The following is a 10,471-nucleotide window of genomic DNA, read 5'->3' as shown; positions in this document are numbered from 1 at the left end:
TTTTGATACAGTGATTTAAAAAAAAACAATTTTCACTGTATCATATAGTCTAACTATTATTATCTTCAAATTATTCAGGCTGTCACCCATCAACATTACATCACTCCTTCAAAAGCACACATATGTTCATGTCCCCTTATGTCTAATGTTTCTTGAACATTTATCCATAATTACATTAAACAATTACAGGGGTATTACAAATCCTTTTCTTAGGTATTCAACCATTTCCTAATTATTCTCATGCCTATTTTATTAGTTCAGATGTTTATCCTTGTTTACACATGGAGAAACATTTTCATTTTGCCATCTCATCTTTAAATAAAAGCTCTAACGCTCTTGCCTCACTCCTCATCCCCAACTACTCACAGAAGTTTTGTTCTTATCCTTGTTCTCCTTCACCTTCTGATAGATATTGCCAAAGCTGCAGCTATCTGGCCTTGGGAGATACAGACACCTTGCTTGAGCTAAGGTCTGAAAACTAATGTTTAGAGTAGTCTTTCTTTTCATAGCCCAACATCTTTTCTTTCCTGCAAAGATGTAATGATTTCAGTAGACTTTATGATCAAGTATCAATGGTTCCATAAGCAAATCTGCATTGGCTTCAAATTAATTAGCACCATAATTTTTAAGGTTGCTACCTCAACATGGATCAGTGCTTACAGAACCATATATCGTGTAGGGATCCTTTGAGGCAGACATCCATGCTCAGTGTACAAGTGCCTGCAGCAGCTGGCATAATTAAAACATTAGCAGGGAGGATTATGCAAAGCTCTTGCATGTTGAACATTCCATATAACTAGAGCCTTAATGGGACTCTGCACTTCCACAATTTTATTTAGAATTATGAAGTTGGAAAGAGACATAAACCTTTAAATCTGCTAAATGTAAGAATATGAATTAAAGCATTCTTAACAAATGGCTTTCTAGCTTTTGCTTGGCCGTAACCCACAAGGAAGAGTTCACCATCTCTCTGGATAATTAATTTTACTGGCCATTTACTCTTACTGTTATGTTTTCCTAATATTCTAGCTTTAGGTATGCTTGCTGCCTTAAGTTATATATAAAAAGATGGAATACAATACTAATTCAATCAGAATCCATCTTCTTGTAACTTCAATCTGTACCAGAGAATACAGTATTTGTAGTTCAGGAATGTGAGATCCTTGATGCTCTCTGAGTTTGGTTGTTTTCTTGCATAGATTTCATTATCCAACTAGGTAACACAATCAGTGCCTGCTAGCCTAAAATGTGTGTAAAACAACCAAGCTCAGGGAGCACCAAGGACCCCAAACTTCAATTTGTGTTCTTAATTAGAAACAATGGATAGTCAGCCTCCTGTATAAAATTTTTATAATAGCCAAAGAGTTTATCATTCATGACCTCAGAGTCACTCTCCAAAACAAGGATGGATCAAGTCCCACCAGGTGTTGCACCCACTGATTGGGTAGCCACTGAATAAAATGCTGACACCCTCTCGAGTTCTTCCTCAGCCAGGACTGATCCCTCTTGAGCCAACACAGGTGCCAAGAAGCAAGGCATATACCCCTTCAGCCAAGGAAATCCTGCACTTCATCAAAATAAGTGTTTTGTGAGCAAGTGGCAAGACACTGGCTCTGCAAGAAAGCTTGGTGCTCCATTGTTAGCAACAGCTGAACAAGAAAACGCTCACCTGTGCATACTTGGGGAGAAGATTTAAACTGTGCACAAATTGCCTTGCTGAAAAGAACTTCAGCATATGGCTTTGGGCACTTTTGCTCTTGATTCTGGCTATGTTTTGACTTTGGCGCATTCCTGACCAAGTCTCTGGCTCTTCCATTAGTACTTTGCAAAATATTGTGAGTTTCTGATTATCTTCTCAGCCTCTAGAAAGCTACCATGCACTTACATGCTTTCCAACACTTGTTGCTCCTGCCTGCCTGATGCTATCTCTCAAGACAAGCTTCCTGATGTCTTCAGAAGCCTTGCTGCAAATGCTATGCTCCAATCACTTATATCTCAGTTCTCTTCATGCCTCCCATTGCTTCCCATTTTTTCCCATTGCTTGGCTGCATTTTGATCAAGCTCCTTCCAAAATGTGTTCTCCTATCCACTACCTCTGTAAGCCTCTCCCCTAAACACCTGCATTGTGCCTGCATTTTGCCTGCTAGTTGTAGAAGTGTTTTCTCTCTTTGCTGAAACCAGAAAATGAAACTATCATAACACTGGCCCCACTTTTCTACTGATGGCTAAACAATGTCAATTCCTTCCATCTCTGTCTAATCCTATTCTTTCTCACTGACCTTTTCTAAAATGGTTGTACGTATGTTAGGTAAATAGTGTGTTAATTCTACAAAGCAGAGGCAAGAGTGAGACATCCTGACAACTTTTGAGTTCTGACTGGTTCAAGAAGATTACTCAAAAATCTACGTAAAAATAAGGCACAGTGAAAATAAAGCCACATTTCAGCAGCTTATTGCACTATTACGATTATCAACTACTAGACATTTAGACTTCTAGGTATATAAACTCATTTTTGTAAAAGCAATAAACATATACATTAATAACAACCTGGGAAATGGGATGAATATGATGACGCTCCTTGTGATTGAAGCCAAAACCAAAAAGGTTCTTTCTATCGCTATAGTGATGACCATGCATTCCTGGAAACAAGTGCAACTGCTTTAATGAGTTCAACATTTATGCCTTTCATTTATTCTGAAGCTCTTCTACTGTACTGAATCAAGTCCAAAGCGTTGCATATATCCACTGAAGCTGTTGGGCATCTCAGATTTTTGGTGGTTTGCTCGATGAACATTTTCTACTTTTTGAATTTAAACTCATGTGTTTCTCATAGCCACCAGTGGTCTTCTTTTTTTAGGCTGCAACTCTTTATCTCAAGATTAAACTTTATTCTCTGGTTCTGCATGTTTTTCTTTGTTTCCTCTTGTTATCCTCCCTGGCTTATCTGTTGAACTTTGGCTACACCCACTGACCCATAATGCATAATTATGTGTATTGTTATTTTAAATTCCTTGTGAACCGCCCTGAGTCCTACGGGAGAAGGGCGGTATATAAGTCCAATAAACATAAACATAAACATAAACATAAACATAATTGCTTTGCAGTGTTCTCCCAAAACTCTTTAATCAAAGTTCAATATATTAGTTTCATATACCACTCAGCTTAACTCTCTCTAGTAGTCCTGCAATCAAAATATCCAAACTAATAATTTTCATTTTTATTGCTGCAAATTGCCAAAGATCTTGCTTGCCTTAGCAACTGTAACCATAAACTTTGTTAGCAGTAGGGCCCCTTTATATTGTAGCCTCTGGGTCTAATTAGAAACACTTTTGCCTCACATTTTATTTTATTCAGTGATAATCCTCATGCACAATGTAAAGCCAACCATAATTCTAAACATCTCCCATTTTGCATTTTTATGCCACCTAAAAGGATAATATATGTTTTCAAACTTTCACCTTTTCTTTTAATGCCAGCTCTTAATTTTTTATTTCTATTATTATTCTACTACAGTTACAGATAACAGCAAATTTTAATGCAGAGCAGTATTTCAAAACCAGAGAGAGGCTCTTAATGGTTGAACCACAAGTAAAAAGCTATTTGGCTGAAGGCATGCAGAATGGAAACTGAAGCATAATCTAGTGTGACCACAAACTAATGTCCAGATTTTTGAATTGGAGTCAGAAATCTAACTGAAATTTAACTCCTGTAAGCTGGTTTGTCAAGCTGTAGCCTTTTTTTGGTTTCAAATAAATGCACTTGTTAACACCATTTTGGGAAGAAATATTATAAAGAACCTTAATGTTATGTTGAACTATATTTCTAAAACATGGACTCTGTCATCTCATTAAGAACTTTGGGCTATGCCAAGCCTGGGGCATGGGAAAGAAGATGATCAAAAAGAAACCACTTTCCTGATTTTAAGAAATAGATCCAGGATATGAGTCTATTAACTATCTTTGAAAAATAAAACAATATTTTCTATGCTCTACATTTAACAATAAGCTTACAGACTAAATTAATTTATATTACTATTGATAGTTATTATAGAAATGGTTACCAGTAGTTATATTGTTGTTGTTAGCTGTGACGTCGTGTCCGAGCCATCGCGACCCTTCCTGTCCTCTACCATCTTCTGGAGTCCATTTAAGCTCACGCCTACTGCTTCAGTGACTCCATCCAGCCACCTCATTCTCTGTCGTCCCCTTCTTCTATTGCCCTCGATCTTTCCCAGCATTAGGCTCTTCTCCAGTGAGTCCTTCCTTCTCATTAGGTGGCCAAAGTATTTGAGTTTTAGCTTCAGGATCTGGCCTTCTAAAGAGCAGTCAGGATTGATCTCCTCTAGGACTGACCGGTTTGATCGCCTTGCAGTCCAAGGGATTCGCAGGAGTCTTCTCCAGCACCATAGTTCAAAGGCCTCAATTCTTTGGCGCTCAGCCTTTCTTATGGTCCAACTTTCACTGCCATACATTGCAACTGGGAAGACCATAGCCTTGACTATACGCACTTTTGTTGACAGGGTGATGTCTCTGCTTTTTAGTGTGCTGTCTAGATTTGCCATGGCTTTCCTCCCCAGGAGCAAGCGTCTTTTAATTTCTTGGCTACAGTCCCCATCTGCAGTGATCTTGGAGCCCAGGAAAATAAAATCTGTCACTACCTCCATTTCTTCCCCATCTATTTGCCAGGAATTGAGAGGGCCAGATGCCATGATCTTGGTTTTCTTAATGTTAAGTTTCAACCCAAGTTTTGCACTCTCCTTCTTCACCCGCAACAAGAGGCTCTTTAGTTCTTCTTCACTTTCTGCCATTAGAGTGGTATCATCTGCGTATCTTAGGTTGTTGATATTTCTCCCGGCAATCTTAATTCCAACTTTTGATTCATCTAGCCCTGCCTTTCTCATGATGTGCTCTGCATATAAGTTAAATAGGCAGGGCGACAGTATACAGCCTTGCCGGACTCCTTTCCCAATTTTGAACCAATCAGTGGTTCCGTGTCCAGTTCTCACTGTTGCTTCTTGACCTGCATATAGGTTTCTCAAGAGACAAATAAGATGGTCTGGTACTCCCATCTCTTTAAGAACTTGCCACAGTTTGTTATGATCCACACAATCAAAGGCTTTAGCATAGTCAATGAAGCAGAAGTAGATGTTTTTCTGGAACTCCCTAGCTTTCTCCATGATCCAGCGTATGTTGGCAATTTGATCTCTAGTTCCTCTGCCTCTTCGAAATCCTGCCTGTACTTCTGGTAGTTCTCGATCCACATACTGCTGAAGTCTAGCTTGTAGGATTTTAAGCATGACTTTACTAGCATGAGAAATGAGTGCAATGGTGCAATAGTTTGAACATTCTTTGGCACTGCCTTTCTTTGGAATTGGAATGTAAACTGATCTTTTCCAATCCTGTGGCCACTGTTGAGTTTTCCAAATTTCCTGGCAAATTGAGTGTAGCACTTTTACTGCACTGTCTTTTAAGATTTTGAATAGCTCAGCTGGAATACTGTCACCTCCACTAGCTTTGTTGTTGCTCAGCTTTTCTAAGGCCCACTTCACTTCACATTCTAGGATGTCTGGCTCGAGGTCAGTGACCACCTCATTGTGATTATCAGGGACATTAAGCTCATTCTTGTATAGTTCTTCTGTGTAATTTTGCCACCTCTTCTTAATCTCTTCTGCCTCTGTTAGGTCCCTGCCATTTTGGTCCTTTATCATGCCCATTTTTGCATTAAACGTTCCCTTCATCTGTCCAATTTTCTTGAAAAGATCTCTGGTCCTCCCTATTCTATTGTTTTCTTCTATTTCTTTGCACTGTTCATTTAAGAAGGTGTCACTGCGTGTTTTTTTAGTTTTGCCAGCTTCGCTCATTTTTAATTGTACATCTCTTTCTGCTCTGCACCTTATCTTATCTTGTAACCATAGTGACTCCAGCTATGTCCAGCCAATGTTTTGGTTTTAAACTGTTTTGTGCGCAGGCCTGAAAAGGTCTTACAGTTTCAGTTTTACTTTCTCCTTCTGCCTGATGAGAGAATGAAGTCAGTTTAGTTCTTTTGTTTTCTCATTAAAAGTTTTACTATAGAATATGCCTTGGATTTCTTTTCTTTGATATTGACCATGCATATGAACCACGGTCCATCCACCTCTGGTCGGACTGTTAATTGTTCCGCAACAGAAGGCATTCTTATCTCTTCTAGCTATTCTCTGGAATTCTGCATTCAATTGGGCATATCTATGTTTTTCTCCCTTGCCTTTCGCTTCCCTCCTTTCCTTAGCTATTTGCAAAGCTTCCTCAGACAGCCATTTTGCTTTCTTGCATTTCTTTTTCTTTGGGATGGTTTTGGTTGCTACCTGTTGTACAATGTCGCGAACCTCTGTCCATAGTTCTTCAGGCACTCTGTCTATCAGATCTAATTCCTTAAATCTATTTGTCACCTCTACTGTATATTCAACAGGGATATGATTTAATTCATACCTGAGTGGTCTAGTGCTTTTCCCTACTTTCTTCAGTTTAAGCTTAAACTTTGCAAGGAGAAGCTCATGGTCTGAGCCACAGTCAGCTCCTGGTCTTGTTTTTACTGACTGTATAGAGGTTCTCCATCTTTGGCTGCAGAGCATATAGTCAATCTGATTTCTGTGTTGACCGTCTGGTGATGTCCATGTGTAGAGCCATCTCTTGGGTTGTTGGAAAAGAGTGTTTGCTATGACCATCGTATTCTCTTGACAAAATTCTATCAGCCTGTGCCCTGCTTCATTTTGTACTCCAAGGCCAAACTTGCCTGTTATTCCAGTTATCTTTTGGCTTCCTACTTTAGCATTCCAATCCCCCATGATGATAAGGACATCATTTTTTGGTGTTAGTTCTATAAGGTGCTGTAGGGCTTCATAGAACCGGTCAATTTCATCCTCTTCAGCACTGGTGGTTGGGGCATAGACTTGGACTACTGTGATATTGAATGGTTTGCCTTGGATTCGAACTGAGATCATTCTGTCATTTTGAGGATTGTATCCCAGTATTGCTTTTCCTACTCTTTTATTGACTATGAAGGCTACTCCATTTCTTCTGAGGGATTCTTGCCCGCAGTAGTATACCTGATGGTCATCTGAATTAAATTCACCCATTCCTGTCCATTTTAGTTCGCTGATACCTAAGATGTCGATGTTCAGTCTTGTCATCTCTTGTTTGACCACGTCCAGCTTTCCTTGATTCATGGATCTTACATTCCAGGTTCCTATGGAGAAAAAATCTTTACAGCATCGGACTTTCCTTTCACCACCAGACACATCCACAGCTGAGCGTCCTTTCGGCTTTGGCCCAGTCGCTTCATTCTTTCTGGCGCTACTAGTACTAGCCCTCTGCTCTTCCCCAGTAGCATATTGGACGCCTTCCGACCTGAGGGGCTCATCTTCCAGCGTCATATCGTTTTGCCTTTTGGTACTGTCCATAGGGTTTTCATGGCAAAGATACTGGAGTGGGTTGCCATTTCCTTCTCCAGTGGATCACGTTTTGTCAGAACTCTCGGCTATGACCTGTCCGTCTTGGGTGGCCCTGCACGGCATAGCTCATAGCTTCATTGAATTACGCAAGCCCCTTCGCCACAACAAGGCAGTAATCCATGAAGGGAAGTAGTTATATACTAATGTATAAATGTAAAAAGTTGAGTCTGTAATGTTGTTATCTTGTACTGTGCTAAAGAGTTGGACATCAACGCTTTTTTCTTTCTTCTCTTGTACCTCATATTCCCCCCCTCTTTTTCCTTCCCCTTATTTTTCTTTTTCTTTGTATTTTATACATTGATAAAACAATAAAAGTCATGAGATAAAAAAACATTCATAAATATTACCATATGTGTATTTTGTATTGCTATCCCACTATTGAAAAAATAGTGGAATAGATCAACAAATTAATGGTTGGTTAGATATTGTACAGCTATATGTCATATTGCACATATAGACCTCTATGATTGGAATCTGTATTTTCCTGAATTATCGTTAATAACTAAAGAATTATTTCTACTAAGACAACCTCATAGAACTTTAACAGCAACTGGCAAAAATAAGTGTATTTCTAGAAGATGATTCTTAGTTTTGTACTAGTATTAGAATAGAAATGCTCTGGATAATTTCATTGCATTTATTGAAATATGCATCCTTTTTCCTCAGCATTTTGTCTTGACATTCCAGCACCATACAGTGAAACATTAACTGCTGTTAAGCAGCCAGGAATGGAATATTTGCAGTCTGGTGGTAATTCGCTGACAGTGCAGACCCAACTTAAAGTACTAAGCTTGCCAGGTATCATGATATAAATTTTGCCATTAAAAATAGTTAACCAGCTTCAAGTATATTAAATAATTATAAGTTATAAATAATTACATAATTAAATATTATAGTTTGTGCAATAAAATATAATTAAGATACCAAGTGACATTCTGACAACATGCATCCTGAATATATAAGAATCTAAATAATAGTGTCACCAAGATGAGAGATTTTATTTCATTTTTCTTATAGTGTATATATTTAGATCAAGGGAATGAAAATATGGCTTTTAACACTAAGCTGGTATCATAACTCTTAGTTGGCTTCTTCTTTAATATGGTAGTGCACATATGCATGTACAGACACAGAACACAAAACTCAATTTAAAAATGTGCAAAGTTACATCATCAAACAAAAGTATTGAACTGCACTATAGCCACTTTAAAGAATGCAAAATAAATAATATATATTTAACAAATAGGAGATATTCTAAAATATTTTAAATAGTAAGTTTTACATATATTTTTTCCTATAAGAAAATAAAAAATTAAACTGAAGAAAAATGAAAAAGATTCACATGGAAATTATATGGATATTATATTACAGTGTAATATTTCTCATACTGACATTATAGTAACTTTATTTACATGAAATCTATTTAATCTTTGTGGAGATTTAATTACTACAGATGGGAAAAACATAAAGCTAAGAACAAGCCCAAGTCTTAATAGTACCCTATGAATTACCTCAACATATCCTAATATTATGAAAGAAGTTAAAGTAATGAATTGTTTTTTTAATTATCAAAACACACTGAGCTTTTGAAAATTAACTGATAATAGTTATAGTAAAATATTGGAATATCGACACCATTTATTATAGTAAGAAATAGGCAGATTTTGTTTACAACTAATACTATTCTCATAGAAATGAAAACTAAGTGGAAGGCACATAGTATGCTAGGGTGCATCTCAGAGAAATAATTGACATTAATTAGACAGTGACTAATTAAATAAGATAAATTGAAATAAAAACCTGACCATTTTCTGCTAATTGGTTTCATACATTGACTAATTAACCTAATTAACCTCTTGAAAGAGTAAGCCACAACCAAACATAAGCATGTGTGTGCACCTTGTAAAGTTGTGGAACTTGTAAACTTTTCAGCACAGTTTATCTTTATGCAACTCTACTGAAAAGAAAACCAGCTTGGGGGAAAAAACAGAAAACAAAGATACACATTATTTACAGGACTTAAATTTCAGATGGCTTGAATTGGGCTATTACATATATTACACTTTTCTATGTCAAACATTTTTCTTTAAAGAAATAGCATACAGAAAGACAAGTAGGTGTGAAAGCAGCTGCCATTTTATTTATGAGAATGACATCCAGACACAGTAACGGACTCTTTTCAAAGCCAATTTTGACCCCTTGGGCACTTTCCCCCTGGTCTGGGTTATTTCTGATATGGGATCCAGGCTAAGATATTTGATTAATGGACCATAAATTATAAGTTGGTGAAAGCAGCATCCCTTACTGCATTTTTATACCAAAGTTCCTCATTTCCACAGGAATAGGAAAGACACTTGAAAAAATAAAATTGACACCATGACATAAAATTGGTCATAAGTCATATAAATATTAGCCTTTAATATATTATAATGCTTATACATTGAAGCTGTAGCCAATAAGCTTTCCTTATGTGTGCACTAGCCTATTAACATTCTGTATGATTACATTTCATACTAAATCTTCAAAAGAAGAAAGTTATGTTATCAGCTTTGCTCATGAGTTCTGCAGCAAGGCAACTGTTCACACAAATTATTCATTTTCATTAATTTGCATAAGCTCCAACAGCAGTCCAGATAGAGAAATGGTTGTAACTGTTGCTGGTTTCAGACATCTTTGGCAATTGCTTTCTATGATTTGAAGCACTGGTCCAGATGTTGCTCCAATATAGTCCTCTTATTTGTTTTGGGGAGGAATGTCTTTTTATCCACTTATCATATTCAAGGAAATTATAATATGAATCAATATTTGTATCTCGATGGCATCATGTATTCTGATTGAAATGAAAACTTTGCAAACTGGATGTTCATCACACTATATCAATGCAACATGGTCTCCATTGTGGTATTATCCTTAGTATAAGTTAAATTATAAGGCTTGTGACACTTTATATTTTACTCCAAATCCATATTTTCTGTCCATAATCTG

The 10,471-nt window shown here is 37.2% G+C and overlaps 1 protein-coding gene across 1 annotated transcript in view; it reads right to left on the bottom strand.

The window, feature by feature from the left end:
- Positions 1–8,282: 8,282 nt before the first annotated feature.
- LOC308662713 (ubiquitin-like-conjugating enzyme ATG10) overlaps positions 8,283–10,471 on the bottom strand; it is a gene marked incomplete at its 5' end in the record, with an annotated part of 123,427 nt that continues 121,238 nt past the window's right edge. The window contains one exon of the mRNA XM_081318855.1: positions 8,283–10,468. The remainder of the gene's footprint in view (positions 10,469–10,471) is intronic.

Source organism: Vipera berus, assembly GCF_964194415.1.
Source record: "Vipera berus genome assembly, chromosome: 2".
Taxonomy (NCBI): domain Eukaryota; kingdom Metazoa; phylum Chordata; class Lepidosauria; order Squamata; family Viperidae; genus Vipera; species Vipera berus.
The sequence above is the reverse complement of the archived record's forward strand: the minus strand, read 5'-3'. Positions and strand labels throughout refer to the sequence as shown.